This window comes from Oryza sativa, chromosome 4, assembly GCF_034140825.1.
Source record: "Oryza sativa Japonica Group chromosome 4, ASM3414082v1".
In the NCBI taxonomy this organism is placed as follows: domain Eukaryota; kingdom Viridiplantae; phylum Streptophyta; class Magnoliopsida; order Poales; family Poaceae; genus Oryza; species Oryza sativa.
This window is the reverse complement of record NC_089038.1, coordinates 6,308,553-6,327,944: the sequence shown is the minus strand read 5'-3', so window position 1 is coordinate 6,327,944 and position 19,392 is coordinate 6,308,553. Positions and strand designations below refer to the sequence as shown.

Here is a 19,392-nt window from a genome sequence, read left to right as displayed (position 1 = left end):
TTCTTCAAGGGAATGTCCACAACAAACAAGGAGGCGTTACAGATATCGGACTATGACCGAACAGTTCAGAGAGCCTATCACAAGAAGTCCAAACCAGTCCCTCAGCTTATAGAACAACCAAACCAAGAGGTCGAGCCTTTCGTGACCGGCGAAGATTTTGGCATAACGGAATTCATTTCAGACACCGGTCTAACTGTGGATCAGCTGATTCGAGGTGCACCAATCCCGAAGGCGGAAGTGGCATACAAGTTTGAACTCGGTAAACCGCTTGTCAAACCTGAACAGCTGCAGTCCCTACCGACATAGATGTACAAATTCCATGAACGGTACATGGAAATGAGCGCCAAGGGTAGAGAGATGTTCGGAGCGAGGATCAAAAACCCCGACTTCTTGCAAGGAGAAGATGTTCTCTGGATCCATTTCAAGGATCTCTTCGATCTGTACCAGCTGGACGCCCTCGACGTCTCTCTTCTGAGCTCATGGATTTTGTGAGTATCTTTGAGTTCGATTTGTTTCGTTCAATAATTAGCTCCTGGCATATATATAAGCAATAATACTTTCCTTTCATCGTTGTAGAAATGGAGATTCAAAGGACCCGATGACGAGGGTCTACGATACTGGGTTCATCGACCCTCGGAAAATCAACACCGAAATGATCGACAAGTACGAGAAAGACACAGAGGACAATCTCGTCCATCTCCTAACGCAGCAGCATTTCAGGACGTACATACTACTGCCGTACAACACAGAGTGAGTTTTTATTGTCGTTCGAACAAATTTCGTTCCGATATATATAGCATGTACATTTTCATATATATCTCATCTCAAGCATATTCCAGATTCCACTGGGTCCTGTTATTCTTCGACTTGGACGCATGCAAAGTCACTGTGTATGACTCAATGAATAAAGAGGAGAAGATTTTTGACAAGGTCGTCAAACTGATAGACAGGTAATATAATGCCATCTATTCCAAAGTCGCGGGGAATCTATTGCTATTATGTTGATCTCAGGTAATAATTAATTAATCATAGCTTGCAACTGCATATGTAGGGCTTGGGATCGGTTCCGTCAATTGGTCCGCGGGACTTGGAAAGAAAAACTTGGACGGAGGTTTCATTTTCCAGTGAGTACATGCATGATCCAAAATTATATTGAATTGAATCTCTAATTACAGTTAATATCAAGAGTATATTAAATCTCTCATCGTTTCTTATGTAGTGTGCAAAGCAGGACCAGGGAACTAACTTATGCGGCTAATACGTATGCGAGTATGCCCACTGCCTATCAAACCAAATATGCACAACACGAGAGCTCGATGTACGTATACATAAACCATTCAAAATTTCATTGCGTATCGATTTGTTAAGTTGTTTATTAATTTCATATATTGATACGTCATTATTTTTCAAATGATAGCATATTCACATGAGGGATAATCTCCCACGCAAGGATTTTATCACGGCTGTTCAAGAACAACTGATAGGATTCATCAACGAAGAAGTCCTTAATCCCGATGGTGAATTCTACTATGACGGATCGACAATTCATAACGTCGGTCCTTCCTCTTCTGACATAACGCCGGCGTCGAAGTCGTAGCTATAGCTACCGAGCAAATGAATTGTACTATATATGCATGTATATATATATATATATTTATATATGTACACATTTACTTTACTTTAGTGTTAATATATATTTTGGTAACATATATGCACATAAAATGTTAAGTGCTTTAAATTATACATATGTGTGTGTAATATATGATTTATACATATACACATATGCATATATATATATATATGCACATATATATATATGCTTATATATTATGCATATATATGTATTGTAACATATGTATGTATGTATATATATATATATGTATATATATATATATGTGTATATGTATATGTATATATATGTATATATGTATATGTATACATATATATATATGTATATGTATATATATATGTATATGTATATGTATATATATATGTATATACATATACATATATATATATATATACATATATATATATATATATATATACATATATATATATATATATATATACATATATATATATATATATATATACATATATATATATATATATATACATATATATATATATATATATACATATATATATATATATATATACATATATATATATATATATATAATCAACCATGCAGCAAACAAGGCCATGCAAATAAAAAAAATGGTGCACCGATCTTTAGTCCCGGTTGGTAACATAAACCGGGACTAAAGATGGTTTGGCCGGCCACGTGGCTGACCGATCTTTAGTCCCGGTTGGTAACACGAACCGGGACTAAAGATCGATTTTAGTCTCGGTTATTTCACCCGGGACTAAAGATAGCTATCTTTAGTCCTGGATTCGTAGTCCTGGTTGGACAACCGGGACTAAAGGGAGGTTACCAACCGGGACTACAAACGGTTTCTCCACCAGTGTATATCAAGAACATGCACACTTTTTTATTTAGTAAAATATGAATAGATGCATATTTCTCAGTTTCACTTTATTATGTTTATGGAGCATATTTCTAGTCACATCTTAAAAATTATTCCCCACTATTTTCTCGATACATAATGCGCTAACAGCCACTACTATGTGGATTTAAGGCTTCCTCCAATTGCTCAACTTAACAAGATTTATGAGTGCCCTATGCCCCTATCAAGATTGATATTTCCTTCTCTTTCAATACATGCATGGCTATAAATATCAAGCCTCTTCGCATTCTTAACATCAACAAATGTGCCCTGAGCTCAAAGTAAGTCAGGTCAGTATCTCTTCACCTTCGAAGCAATAATAAGTCATGAAAGTCCTCTCAATACAATTAGAATTGATTCCCAATTAATTTCTTGATTGTGATCCAACCCTTCTGTACATGCATGCAGATTTGCAGACCATACAAAGATGAAGGTCTCGACGGTGGCGGTGCTCGTTATGGTGGCGATGCTGATGATGTCGGTGGCTGTTTATTCTGACGATGCAAGTTCTCATGGAGTTACTGAAAAACAAGTTGCAGCTGCTGCAAACGCTCATGGAAGTAATGGAGGAAGCGTCGTCACAGAGGCAGCTAGTACTGATTCAACAGCTGGTGCCTCTGGTACTTCATCAGCTGGTGCCTCCGGTACTAATATTGATTCAAACTATTACGTGACTATGAAAGGGTACATGGAGTACATGAGGAAGTATGGCGGTAAACAACCCTGAGTTCGTGTTTCTTCTGGGGCCTGCATATATATGTGTGTGCTTTCTATGTGTGTAAACCTTGGTACCTAAATGTGCAAACAAAATGCGCATAGATGTATGCATTTCAGTATGGGGATGCGTTGAAGAGTGAGGTACCAAGTTTTACTGGTTGAAATCGTAAAACAACCTAAGTATTTCTCACATCTAAATAATCTCCAGCAGCCAACTGTCATCATGTAATAATGCAGTGTAATGGTATTCTATGTTGTTGAATTAATATTATGCTTATTATGTCAGTTTTGCATGTTCATGGGGAAGTTAATTAAAGACCGATATATTTATTATCAGTTAAAATTAAAAAAAATATACTGCCGAGGACATCCTGTTTAAAAGTATATTCAAATTGCCAAGCAATAAATGGAACTACATGTGATAGTATCAATTAGCTATATATCACATAGCTGTGTTAATTGGACTACTCGTTCCTATTGAAAAGAGGTTAAAATCCTGTAAATATATCAGTTGTAACATTGTAATGCCATATTGCCATCTGCTCACTTTTGTCAGCAAAACCCATGCTAGCTTGTCACACATATCACATGTTGCACATCGACCTCCGTGCTGACCATTCTTGTATGCTTGATCTGACGAACAAAGCTTCCATCCTCCATGCTTTCGGCACTAGTATTTTCTGCTCTATTCTGCTGGTCTTAACATTCACTTTAATTGTGTATGACATCCTATGCTGTTCCCCTGGCATGCCAGAGCTTGTAGCTATCCTACTCTTGTCTACTTTCAATTGTATGCAAGTAAAGACCGACATGAAACGTGATCATTGCAATCAGAGTCATTGGAGCTTCTGTATATGTGAAGATAGAAAATTGATCTCGCAGAGTTGCATTGTTCTTAGCATATTCTCTTAGTCTCATAAAAAATCAACCTAGTACTGGATGTGACACATTCTAATACTACAAATATGGACATATCTCTGTCCAGATTCATTGTAATAGAATGTGTACGGTGCAGGCCGTGCCTAGATATTTTTTTTAAAAAAAGAACTGTATTGTGTGTTGTGTAACTGCCATGTGTGTAGTAATATGCTTTAATTTGGATATCTTATGGTAGTACTCTAGAGATATCTCATACAGGGAAAGAGGAGCTATTGTCCCTAGGGTTGGTGATCATTTGAACATACAATGAAAAAGGAGTTGTATTGAGAAGATCGATTTTGCCATTATCCCTTGGAAACAATTATATCCATGAATGCACATTTGCGTATACTGACAACAATGACAGGTTCTTCAAGGGGGAGGAATTAATAAACATTTACGCTTTTCAAATGCAAATTGTCTTCTCATAGGATTTGTAGACCATGTTGAGTTCCTACGATGTGTGATGCAACATTTCATGAACACGATCGATTATTGGCTGCAATTTTATGAGTTAACATATGCTATGCAACTTGATTCGACAAGGATATTTATAGAATAGTGCGTTCGGTAAATGTGCCCTTCACTTGTTTTCCGTGTTATCGACGGCAAAATTATTATCATTCACTTTATCTTGTATGTGACATGTCATGATTTATTCGCTGTGTGCTAGCGGCTCTTATTCCTTAAGAATTAATGCGCGTGATCTTCACCCACTACCCTAGTTGTGTTATGGTTGTCTTCTTTGAATGACAACGATGATTCTTTTCAGCTACTTTGCAACCTTATAAGTACTTATATGTTTTTACTCGTCCTTCTTGGTATTCTTGTAATATGGTTTAGGTGTGCTTGACGTTCTTCAAAGTTCAAACAATATTACTTTCCATAGTTTCTTTTTAACATTCAAAGCGAGATCATATGTGTAACTATATAAAGTTCGAACGAGGATATAATAAAGATCACATGCATCTACTTCACTTTAATCACACAGGTAGTAATACATTTGATTTAAAGTGTGTATTGTATAGTTTTACCCAGAGGTTTGTCCTTTGGGTGAATTAAATTGTATTGTCCAACTTTCCTTAACAAGTACATTTGACGAATTACATGATAAATTCTCTTTATTTTTTGTAGGGTGCTCCCTCAATCCCAGGCTTGTGCTATGGACTAAAAGATTATCACAAGAAGCATATTATATATGACGAAGTAGTACAAGTGCATGTGTTGGTCATGGTGCCATTGATCTGTTCTATTTGCTGGAACATCGACCTGTACATGGCAAGCTTATGTTAATTAAAAAACATTTCACTAGTTCCTATTTTTCCTTAACTCCTAATTTTTCACTTTAGTTTAATTTGTCACAAAGATTCAATGGATTGGCAAAAAAAAAAGGTTTCACAAAATATATTGAACCAGTCTACTCTCCTATGTGTTTTTCCCTTAATTAACTCCCTGATCAGTTGCTCATATCAATTCGTCCCTCCCATTTTATGTTGCTGTTCCTGGGTGATGATTTCACAAATTTTGGCTCTAGTAAGATATATATTTATATAACTTGTTTGAAACTGATTCGACGAAAGTGTCTAAGATCAAAGATTATATTAGGTAAACCTACAAAAACTTTTGCACAACTTCCAGTAATTATTGTTGCCATGACATACATAGAAATAATTACTCTTTCAAAATATAAGAACTTCTAGCATTTTAATCTTGTTTTAAAATGTAAAAATTTCTACCACTACTATTCACAGTACTATGTATATATTTGTCCAATTAATCACCCCCATTCAAATTTTATTCCATTTTATCCCACCTACGTACCCTCCACCCCTACGCATTCCTTATTAAAGTGTACTCAAGTTTTTTTTTCTCAACCTTAACCTATGCTAAACAATCTAGAAATACTTATATTTTGAAACAGAGGTAGTAATAGTTGTCATTGTGGTCTGTTATATCTTCATATGTCCCGTCAGTCTAAAACATAATGTTTATTAGCTAGACTATATGATACCAAATTATGACCTTCAGTGGAGTAGAACGGCTGATCTTTCTTCAGGTGGAATATTTCACAATAAGAAGTACTATCTTTTTGTACCCCCATTACTGCATGGCATGCAATAGCTCTTGGTAGGTCTGCAAATTAAAAGCCGTGATTTTTGGATATTTATATAATATTCAGCATCGTAATTATCTTACTTCCCATATATAGGAAAAAGCAAAGATTTCTCACACAAAAGTTACCTAGAATATGCAAGTGCCAAGCATGCACTAGTAAATGATAAGGTCTATCCTGCTAAGAAGCATAAGTGAAGTTATACGGAAAGAAATGTTATAGGCTGGTGTGTGGAGTGATTAGGGAGATGATTTTGTCTCATTAGCTTTTTAGCTGGAAGGTAAGGTAAGGCCTAGCTTAGCTGAATTCGGTGATGTATCTTCAATCGATCTGTACCAATCAGGAAACGGTGATATTTGATGTAACTTCTCATGATGCTGATCATCCTCCAGAGTACTAGTAGTACTATTGTTTTCGAATTCCATGTCGATCAGCGCCAAAAACTCTGCCAGCTCCTTGGAAGAAGAGAAATATGCCGGCTCATGATTCCATTCATCTCAGAAGGCGAAAATCCAGTGCATACAATGACAAAACTATACTGACAATCCTGATGATATAAATGATGATGTCTGAAGAATAAAACTTCCGTTCTGCATCGATCAATCTCTAGCACGGTCTCATGAATTCATGTTACCTAGACCATCAGATCAGTCACGTACCAGCCTCGCTGCAAAGCCTGCAGCTTGTCAACAAATGTCCAACAGACAAACAGTACATGCATGTCGTCTGAATATTTTCATAGACAAGAAATTCCATGCAGCAGACAAAGCCATGGTCTGCAACAGATCTGCAGCTTCCTAATCAACTTTAGTGCTGAAATAAAGAGCACGGTATCTAGCTAGCTTAAGCTTTTTGCTGTTGATTTGCGGCCTGCATTATTCCCTTAACAAAATCATTTAGTGTGTTGTGAATAAAGTTTAGTCTAACCTCTATTCTGCAAGACTGAGTACTTTGTAGCATTATGATATTGGCACCGATAAGGCCGGTGACATTTAGTGGTGAGGAAGTGATCCATCTACATTATTCAGCATATAGGCGGTATCACAAAGAAAAAAAAATGTAGGCAGTGGGTAAAGCAGACTTACATATAGGCTATATATCTTCCCTGGTCGACTAATCCTTTTAAGTAAGAATTTATAATTGTGCCATAAAAAAAGAATTTATAATTGTAGTTTCATATTCACTATGTATGAACTATAATGGAATGCACAGATAAGTATAGAAGATACATCAACATTTAACAATCTTTATGCTATTTATGGGATATCATAATAATCTAAAACAAAATATGTTCTCCACTTGTCAATAGGCATAAAGATGTCAATCATATATATTCATAATTGTAGTTTGATATGTACTATGTAGGAACTATACTGGAATGCATACAGATATATAGAAGATACATCAACATTTAACAATCTTTATGTTATTTATGGGATCGACCATAATCTAAAACAAAATGTGTTCTCCACTTGTCAATAGGCATAAAGATGTCTATCTGATAGTGAAAATGAAGCATACCGACAAGAACATTTTGTCCTGGTTGCCACTGTTACAAAATGCGATATATTCTTCTCAATTGATGAAATTGGTTGTAAAACATGCATGCATGAGATATATTAATTCGTACTACATTCTAAAAAAAGATTCGATATATGTCATTTTGTATACTTATAGATGTTTGAAGTTTTTTTTTTGGTGAAGAAAGTTTTAGGTTGGAAAGAGCTAGAAACATTAATGGTTAATGGCCATGGTGTTACGCAATGACTAAAGTTGATATAAAAAGTTATAACCTAGGACTGGAGGACCTATTCACAGGCTGCGTTGGCAGATCATGATTTCTATCATGCATAATCAGTGGAGTACAGGCAAAACGTGATTTTAATTTCTTCAGTAACATTTAAATACATATAGCTAGGTTAGCTATAGAAAAGATCAGAAAAAGTTAGTCATATACATCAATGCTTTAGAATAAGAGTAACTTATTTTGACATAAATCAAGCTGATAAGTCCATACCCTAATATCAGCCTCTCCTGGAAAAACCGGCCATCCAAAGTGGGGTGTTTGGAACACGTGTCATTCGTCTTTTTCATGTCTTTGGCGACACAATTATTTCATTCTCCACTTTATAACATGTCGGGCGTGTCAAGAAATTATTCGATATATGCGCTTTATAATTATTATTCCTATCAAAGTGCGCGTGCCGAACATCCACTACGTACCTAGCTTATGCGACATGGTTATCCTCATTGTGTGGCAATGGCAATGAATCTTTCTCTATATATACTACCTCCTCCGTTGGACATATATATACGACCCAGCTTGGATGTGTGCTTACAGAAGGTAAGTAGATATCAGTCATAATATTATTTCTTCCCTTGTTGAAATGGTACTTATGTGTATTAGTATTACCACTATCGTGATTATTGAATTTTGCTATCCATGACATTTATAGACAGTAATTAAGCCCACAATGTATCTAAATTCTTGTGAGCATCATTCCAGTAAGATCATGTAGCGACAAAGGAAAGAGCTTTACAAGTACTACAATTTTGAGTACAGCCATAAAAGGACATAGGTGTTCATCCAAAATACAAGTTTTGTTCAAAACTATTTTGTAGAAGAGGAATATTACAACAATTCTCACATAAAGTTTCCAGTAATACTATACATGACCAGGCATCAAAATTATTGGGATATAATGCTATTTGTAGTGTCCAAATACTTGTTTAATTGAATAATTAGTACAGAAAACTATAATTAATATAAGAATATTTTGCCTGTTATTTTGGACAAAATTGTAGATTTTCATTACGTTTAGTACCGAGCATATATTGATAATAGACAACGAAATATATGCTCGGTTTAATGTTCAACATGCATGGTGTGGTGGAATTGATTTCTAGGAACAGACATGATTGATCCCTAAACTATCACTCTTCTATATATATCTAGTTTGTCCAATGAGATGTATTTTGATAGTTCTTTTGTGGTATCTATCATATTTGAGTTAATTAGTATATTTTTACTACATATTATATAACTCATTGACGATACTGCATATAATCATTCAGTCATCAGTGACAAAATGGAGAAGCGATGTTCCATTCTTGCACTACTTGGCTTAGTACTGCTGTTCTCCAACGTTATTGCTGAGGGAGCAGGCCTGAACAAAGCGATCTTTTCTCGCAAAGGTCTGAAAGAAGAACGCAAACTAGCTGTCACTGGAACAGCCTCATCCCTTGGCGGTTTACAAGGGCAATCGTCAAGCACCGGTGTTGGAGGTGTTAGCAGCAACAATGCTGAAAGTACAAATTCTGAAACTGGAGACTCTTCGTCAGCCTACACACCGATGAGTACTGCCACCACCACAGACTCCCACCATGACATGTCCATGGATCAGTATCGGAAGATCATCCACAACAGCCAGATGAACAAACCGTAATGACCATGGATTGTCCCGAAGGACGTACCATTGGTGCAGCATCGTCCTTATACTTCATGGGGTATCAAGTTATGCAACGAAGTATAACAAGAGTCTTTTAATTAATGTATATATATAAACTCGGGTATTATTATATGCTGGACTTGGCTTGTATAAATCTACCTGGTGCCTTCGGCTATATAAACAAATATTTATGCATGTGTTTCGCATGCATAGTAATGTATGCGCTAGATTATGTGTCGAATAAATCAGATGGGAGATGCCCATGGTTTATGGTTAATAGCCAAAGCAATATTTGTCTAATTTCTCTTGTTTTTAACGAACCAGAGGCGACTAGGGATCAGGTGCCCGATGAATTGCAAAAAAAAAAAAAAAAATCGGGCGCTCCCCTCCTCCCTACTACTATCATTGCTACACGGGCTGGGTGACATGCAAAGTTTTGAGAAGCTTTATATCAAGTCTATGCATGCAGAAGAACATCTCTTCTCTATCTATCTCTTCCTAAACATTATTTTGTAAATTTTAAATTTCTTTTTCTCTTAAATTACTTATCATACTTACGATTCGATTGCACCGTTATATTTATTTTAATTAAATCTTTACAACAAGATCCCATGTAATTATATTCTAAATGAAAAAATATGCCAAAAATTAGGCGTTGTTTCACCACGTTTAAAAGAATTGTTTCATCACTTGATAAAAAAAATTTCAGCTCACTTTATAACATGTTTCAGCTAGATGCAACATTTAAAAATATTAAATGCAACATCAACAACCACTATATGAAACATTGAGCTCCAACCAACGAAACATCCAAAAAAAATTGGAAACATACAATATACATGATATAAAAATTTTTTATATCAAGTATAAAACATTAGATTCACTACTGGAAAAATCATCTTTGGTCGGTCGACAAAATTCTATAATAGTCTCGGTTGCAATAAAAACCAAGACTAAAGATGTTCTTTAGTCCCGGTTCAAAAGGTTAGAGCTACTTTTTGATCTACCAATCGGGACTAAAGATCATTTTTAGTCCCGGTTCAAAAAACAGCAGGCGGTGTCAGAACCCTCATTTATCTTTAGCACCGTTGGTGTTACCAACCGGGACTAAAAATCTATTTATAGTCCCGGTTGGTAACACCAACCGGGAAAAAAGATCGGCATGGGCGGAGAGGACGAGGCATGGGCGGAGATCGAGAGTACTGAGGCACACGGGTTAGTTAATAAATTTATCTCCTTCTCTTCATCTCCCATCTCTTCCTCCTCTTCTTCCTCCTCCCATCTCTTCCTCTTCCTCCTTTGGATCCACCTCCTCCCTTCTCCTCCCCACCTCGGCGGTGGCCGGGCGGCGGCGGCGGCAACCTCACGCGGTGGATTTGGGAGGGGAGGCGGCCAGCCGCCACTGGATCTGAGAGGGGCGGATCTGCATGCATTTTTTTTCTTTTTTCCATCTCTGTGTTGAATGCGATCTGTGTTGAGGATGTTGAATGATTCAATCTGTGTTGATTCGATCTATGTTGCAAATGAACTATATTGATGTGAATGATTTGGGATGATGTTGTTGTGAATGATTTGGGATGAAGTTGTTGTGAATGATTTGGGTTGAGAATGAACTATATTGTTGTGAATGATTTGGGATGAAGTTGTTATGAATGATTTGGGATGAAGTTGCTGTGAATGATTTGGGATGTCTTGCTGTGAATGATTTGAGATAATGGGCGTGAGCTTACAAAATAGAAAAAAAAACTTAGTCCCGGTTGGTGTTAGGTTGGTAACACCAACCAGGACTAAAAATCGATCTTTAGTCTCGGGTATTTGAACCGGGACTAAAAATAGCGATCTTTAGTCCCGTATATGTAGTCCAGTTTGAAAACCGGGACTAAAGGGGGTTACCAACCGGGAGTATAAACCATCTCTCCACCAGTGATTGCAATTGTTTTAACATCATAAAATACTTGCTTTAAACATTCAAATAACACTATGTACAACATTTTTAAATTAACTAGTGAAACATCACTCAAATACTGGTGGAACATCCAAATAAATCCATATCCAACACTTAAAAGAATTCCATAAAAAAATTGAATATTTTTTTCCGTTGGAATATAACCATGTGTGATCTAGTTTTAAAGATTTAATTGCAACAAATTCAGGGAAGCAATTGAATCGGTCTTAGATTAGAAAAGTAATTTATAAGAACATATAATTTAAATTTTATTCAAGAGGTGATTATATATGTATGGGAAGATAAGAGAAAGGGCAGAAAAGGCATACAAACCAGTAGTATTTGGGGGCTAGGCCTTGGGCCTATGGGCAGCATGCATGCAAGCAACAGCGCAAAGCAAGGGATGTATGCACTAGCAGAGTGTGCAGGGGGCGCCCTAGCTATTTCATTTGACATGGATCAAACATCCAATCCGAAGAAATTTTGTAACAAATCTCATGGGCACCTTAGTATAACCACACACTTTTAGTTTTATGCATTCAATGGGCTCACACCCTCTTTATCCAGACAAACACTATTATTTACATGTCGCGAGTATAAACATGTGGCCGTGCCCTATCCCAATAATTTGTCGTTTGTCATTGAATAGCTAGTCTTGTCCCATACATCGAAGTATCAAACAAGTTATAGACGGGCACCGGCATTACCCGAAAATTGTTCTCGAACACTAACATATATATATATTTTTAAAAAAATACACATTTTTCTGCTTTGAATGTCGAGTAGAATAGTTCAGACATAAATTGTTATTATGTTTGGAGTAAATTGCACTAACGGTTCTTAAACTTGTAATGAGATTTCACTTAGGTCTACGAACTTACAAAACATGCATTGAGATCCCTAAACTTGGTTTAATGTATCATCCCGGTCCAAAGCTTTCTTTGCCATGGTCTTGCCTACATGCATGCCACGTGGACGATGCATGGATTTTTTTTAATTTTTTCTCCCTTCTTCCTTCTTTTTTTCTTCACTTTGCCTCCTCTCCCTTCTGCCGCTGACAGTTGGGGCCCACCTGTCTGGGCCATCTTCCTACCCCGACCGGCAACCGCCATGGCCACCACTCCCACGCATGTCACTCGCCACGAGACGTCGTCATCCTCGCGCCTTCCCGCCTCGTCCGCACATGTGGGGGACACAGTCGTCGCCCACCTCCCCCACTTCCCGACACAAACTGGCGTGAGCCGAGCCGCCCGAGCTGACGTCGCCGCCTTCCCCTCCCACATCAAATCTGCTTGCCCCCGTGCACGATTCCAGCCTCCCAAGCATATAAGGTCCAGTCCCGTGCTCCCCTCCACCATTTTCCCCAATTCGTGTTGCTCCCTCTCGCCACCGTCTTCTGGCTAGGCGCCACCGCGGCTAGAGCCGCCACCGCACTGCTCCACTTGCACCGCTGGCACCACCGCTCCAAGAGCTATCCCGGTCGCTGCTCCGCTCCCCCAATCTACCACCGTAACCCCGACTCCTCCACGAGCCCAAGCTCCACCGCCGACACCCTATAGCCACCACCATAGATGGCTTCGCCGCTCCACCCTGCGCCCTAGCCGCCGCTTCGCCCCTCCAATCCACCACTGAGGCATCATCTCTATTGGCAACCCGAGCCACCGCTGCCATTGCCACCATCCCGGCTGCCGCATGCTACCGTTTTCAAATTCGATCACCACAAGCAGCACCGCCACCTCCATCGCGTTCACTGCATTGAGGAGGTCCTGGGCCGCCTGTAGACCCCCGATTTTGGAAATCGGAAATCTTCTGTGTTTATCCGTACCAATCCCTGGATCAGTAGTTGGTACACACATACATAGTTGGATCACAACATATCACGAATGAATTTAGGCTAAAAGAGTTAAATACTTACATTAGGGCCAGGTAGGCCAACAACTATCAGAGAACAACAGCAGAAGACAAAATAATATAAGGGCCCGGTTAACATGCCACAGGCAGTCGACTGGGGAACGAGACCTAGAACAAGACCGCACTCTGATCATCTTGTGGGATACGCAAGCGTACCGACAAGGGCTTCTCTTCAACACTCTCCTAAAAGATATATAAATAGCAAGGGTGAGTACCAACCGTACTCAGCAAGCCACCACAACAACAATGCGTATGATAGAGGGTATTTCAAGGAATGGCTTCAGGTTCTTTTGCATAAAGCTAATTTTACAATTCTTTTCACAAGCCTAAAACCTAGCATAGACTTATCAAAATTTAGTACCAGTGTTCACTTTAAACAACGACGGTTCTGTCCACCATCCATTGTGATCCCAAGGATAGCTTCCCGCCATTGAATCGTCATGGTTTTCTGAGGATGTCCACCTTCCCTCCTCTCGGGAAGTGGCTCCATCAGCATAAAATTCATCATGCAATATCCCATCCCCCACAAGTTAAAAATTTAGAGTCTAGCCAAGTGTAATACATGTCCCGGTGCTCAATAACTGCGAGCACGGCTATTCGAATAGATTTAGTTTACTCACACTGCAGTGGATGTACACTTTACCCGCACTCCGCGACTGCCCAACATATGAGCCTCGTCCCAACACATGAGACGCGTCACGGCAAAGCTTTTCGATAACCTCGCATTGGCAGTACCCGCTCCATGAACTTTAGCCCTCATGCACTCTAGGCGTCATACGTTTCTAGCAGTGAGAGGAGTTCTGGCGCTCCCGGGAAGGGAAAAACACACACATTCCTACGTTGTTTCTTGTCGTTGAACCCAGTCCATCATGATTGTTCTCTTATGGGTATCCTCATGTAGTATTGCCAAGCCAGCCTCTGACCATCCGGAACGGGCATCCGCCATCCACCTGGCCATCCGAACCGGGCATCCGCCAGCAGACTGCTTGCCGCATCACACACCTAAAAGAAGACCACTACGCATGGATACTGCCTCCGCTCAGCTATCTACTCCGCTAGGTCTATACCCATACGAGAAGTGCGGTTGTACGGGGGTCGTTTCATGCTTAACTTCATGGCTCGGTCCTTAATTGACCGGGGACGGTACTAGCCTTTTCCGGATACCACCCAAATCCTCCGTCCGCCCCAGTCGAAAACAGTTGTTTAGTTTTATTTCTCCTTTCACAAATTATGTCATCAACATCATGGCAATGTGGCGCTCATGTCTCCACATGCCGCATCTCAATTACCTTCCCAAAGGTAATTGCCCAAGCATATAGCATTTGATAAATATGAGTATGCATAAATCTAGAGTAGCATTTCTAAGCATTTGTCATAGTTGACTAGGGACTTATTCGTAAATCATGGTTACAAGGATTTAAGGGTAAACAATAATCAAGGCATGGCATAATCACAAGTAGGATGTTCATCATTGCATGCGATTTTATTTGTAAACAAAATAATTTCGCAATTAGGATCAACATGTTCAAAGAATAGTGATGACTTGCCTTGCTCAGGATAGTCCTTATTCTTGATATAATTCTTGATCAACCTTCACCTCCTGGAAGTTGCTGACGTTGCCTCACGACTAACCGATACATAAATTCTATAACACGCAAGAAAAACCAATATTCAAATAACAACCAAATATGCACAACAAAATATACTATTCATGTCTACTAATGGATTCCAATCACGCTAGGGCTAAGGTTTCTTAATCTTTCTATTGTCAACGTGGCCTATTTAGGAGTTAACCAACATAACATTTATAGGATACATATATATTTGGCTAATCGGTGGTTTAGTCTATCAAATGGCTATGGAAGGATTATGGCTAAGCATGCATCTATCTACATAGGACGGTTATTTACTAGAGGTTCTGTTGTTAGATGGATTTAGGATCAATCAAATAATTACAGTGAATCATTTGTATTATTTATTTTATTGATGGAAGCTTTACTTTAATTATGAACATATTTTACTTGTCACAATAAATTATAAAAGGTTAATAATTATCCATGCTTTGTATGTTAGAGTTGTTTAGGTTAATCATATTATGGTTACAGATTATCCCATCACATAATTTTACAATGAATAATCCTAATTTACAGTTGAACTATAATTATAATTATATGAGGTCAAGATTTATAACTAGTATTTATCTAATATACATGTTTGTCATACACTCCCTCTTAATTCAATATATGCAACACGCAAATTAATATTATACCGTACCACTATAATGGGATGTATAGTATATGTGTAAGCAACAATATCTTATTATTGGATCATATATTTGAGTAGTTGCTTTTTACTGTAAGCTATACAATACATGTTGATTTTAAGATGGCTCTGTTTGGTTAACTAATGGATATCAACCGACTATATACATATATTCTACTTCACATGACCTTGTATCGACAAATTTTTAAGTGGTCCAAATACAACTAGCTCTGTGATTACTCTCCTAAACAAGTTAAAGATTCATCTATGTGTGTTTATATTTTAGTTACAAAATATGAGGCTAAACTTTATGTAAACAATTTATAAGTCATGGATTTAGTTATATTTGGACATAGACTAGTAAATGGCACTAATATTTTCCTATACACCTATTAATTTGAAGGATTGATTATAACTAATTTATTTAGTTGCTACAGTGACAAGACATGTTAAAGATAATTATGCTACTGTACAATATCCATTTTTATTCATTGGCACACTATTTAGGTTAACTATTATCTAATCATTTGATATTAATTAATTTATAATTATAAATATATTTTGTTAAATAGTGAATTATATATCATTGGAAAGCTTATGAATTTAGATGAATTTAGGTTCAAGTTTCACTCAAATCCGAGTCAAAATGAATAAGTTATGCTAGTGTAAAGATTCAAATTTAAATTAATCCAAGAAATTGCGAAAAGCTACTGTTCATAAACGATTTATTTTTAATTAAAGACATATCCACAGCCTTGTACCAACTGACAAGTGGCACCCCGGGTTTATTTCTTTTTCCTACCGAATTATTTTCTAAAGGGAAATAGGAAGAGCTAATGACAAGTGGGGCCCACATGTCATAGACTCAAGACCATAAAACTTCTATAATTAGATTTTTAACCACCCGGACCCACATGTAATAGACACTACTAATAAAGATTAAGAAGGGGGTTACTATTCACCAATTACGTGGGGCCCACTCTAATCTCTCCTCTCCTTCCTCTCTCTTTCTTCTTTTCTCTCTTTCTATCCCTCCCGGCTTCTTCTCCCTCGTCTCTCCCTCGGCTCTCTGGCGATGGCGACCGAGCAAGGGGAGGAGGCGGCGGCTTACTGACGGCGGCAACGGCGACGCACGGCGCGGCACTCGGCGCGGCGCGGCGGCTTCGAGGCGACGGCGCGGCGGCACGTAGGCGGCGGCGCGGTGGAGAGAAAGGGGGAAAGAAAGGAGGGGAAGGTGGGGGTGATGTAGGATGGAAGGGCGACCGGAGGGGATTTATAGGGCGCGGGGGAGGGGCGGCTGGCTCCATGGCGATGCGACGGCGCGCGGCGTGTGGGGCGCGAGGCGGCGGGCGCGCGGCGCGAGGCGTGACGGCGATGGGCGCGCGGCTCAGGACGGCTCGGGGCTCGGCGGGCGGTGATGGCGACGGGCGATGCGACGGCGATGGCGGAGCGTCGACGGGACGGCGCGGCGCAGCGCGGGGCTTGGCGAGTGGCGATGGCGGCACGACGGCGACGGGCGACGCGATGGCGACGGGGCGTGACGCGCGGAGGGGTGGGGCTCGAGGCGATGCAACCGGAGACGGCGACGGCGCGCGGCACGACGAGACGCGAGGGGGCGCGGCAGTGGCGCGCGCGGCAGCGGCAAAGTGACGGCGCGCGGCAGCTCGAGGCGCGAGGCGCGCGCGGGAGGGGAGATGGGACGGGCGCGCGGCGGGGCAGGGGCGCGGGGCACGAGGCGACTACGTGACGGCGACGACAATGGCGCGCGGGGCTCAAGGCGGCGACGGCGACGGCGCGGCGGCGACGGCGACGGCTCAACGGCGACGGCGATGGCGCGCGGCGCGGGGCGCGAGCTGGCGCGCGGCAGCGGCGCGGGCGACGACGATGGCGACACGAGCGGCATCGGGCAGGAGAAGGAGGAGGGCTAGGACGGCTAGGAACTAAATCGAACACCTAGGGGGCTAATGAACAGTGCTAGCCGGCTATTTAACCCGATTTTAGCCTATTTCCTATATAACTTTTATTCTATAAATCCTAATTTTTACACAAATGAAGTTTACTCAATATTTGTGTTATTCTAACCAATGGATTCACCCTAGATTAATATTACCCATATTTATTTATTTATTGCACAAATGAATTCTTTTTAGATTAATTTGAGTTATTGGCCCTAAGGTGAATTTATATATTTTTGAAGACTTTGGGGTACTATTAAATGTAATATAACGACTTGTCATGATTAATACATTAGCAGATTAGTCAAGTTTAGTTGTATAGCAATATATTTTACACGGATAGGTTCAATCTATTTATTCTATAAATAGTAAATTGAGACTCGGCACAATATTAATCTAATTGTTTAACTAAAACCTCACAAAATTTTATAAAGCTTAATTTAATTATAAGACCATTATTTCATGTGAATTGGTTTACCTTTATATAGACCATTAGAGTTTAGTAATATCCCATTAATTACTCCTAGTGAAACTATGTTATAGATAGAGTTCCATTATAAATGGTCATCATTTCATGTGTATTTAGACGTCATGGCACGCAACACATGGTTCACGTATTTAGTATTTAATCCATAATTTAAATTACTAATTAACCTTCCGTTTGTCTGGCTTTGTTTTCTTGTGCGTAATTATTTGTAGGGTTAACGATATTATATTCTCGTAAATTTATCTATTACTTAAATTTTAGATCCTTACTTTACTTTCTTTGTGATCATTTACGGTTTGGCAAGCAATAGCAATCATAACAACCAGCATGAAGCAAAAGTTTTAAAAAGTTCAAAATTTTAGTGATTTTTATTGTCTTGAATTTTCAGGATGTTACACCGCCCCTTCTTCATCTCCAACCATCGCCGGAGACCCTGTCCACCACACGAGGTGAGGATGGAGAGAAAAAAGAAAAAAAGAAAAATTTTCCATGTCATCATCCACGTGGTATGCCACGTAGGCAAGACCATGGTCAAATGAGGCTTTAGATCGGGATGATATATTAAACCAAGTTTAGGGATATCGCGTTTTGTAAGTTTGTGGACCTAAGTGAAACCTCATTACAAGCTTAAGGACAACTTGTGCAATTTACTCTTATTTTTGACTGAAATGATGCTAGGACCCCATGCAGTGTAATTTTATTAATACTAGTCATATGCCCGAGTATTGCAATGGGATTTGTGAACGTGATTAAATTTGATCTAGGAAATATGGTTCATTTTTTTCTATTCTAAATTTTTTCTTGGTTGGTTATTTTTTTAATTATAGTGGTTTTTCTTTGCTGAAGCGGTTGTTTTATATGTGGCATAGTGTTGAGGACATCACTAGCTTGGATATGACCATGGCAACTCTATGTATTCATCAACCGAAGGTGCATGCTTTCAATGTAAGATTTAATTTGTTAAATAGTTGAACAAACATTATTGGACTATGAGTTTTTTGTATTCTTGTTTACAAAGATATTTGCTTAGTTGAAAGAGAAGAGACCGAGCGCATGGAATGCATGGATGATCAAAGAAGTTGATTGTGTTTCAAACCAAGATCTTTCCCATGTCTACACTTC

The 19,392-nt window shown here is 39.2% G+C and overlaps 1 long non-coding RNA gene across 1 annotated transcript; it reads left to right on the top strand.

The window, feature by feature from the left end:
- The first annotated feature begins 2,636 nt into the window (after positions 1-2,636).
- Positions 2,637-3,515, top strand: LOC4335124 (uncharacterized). Its single transcript, XR_001545098.2, has 2 exons — positions 2,637-2,803; positions 2,922-3,515. It is a non-coding gene; the product is annotated as an uncharacterized lncRNA (long non-coding RNA).
- The last annotated feature ends 15,877 nt before the right edge of the window (positions 3,516-19,392 follow it).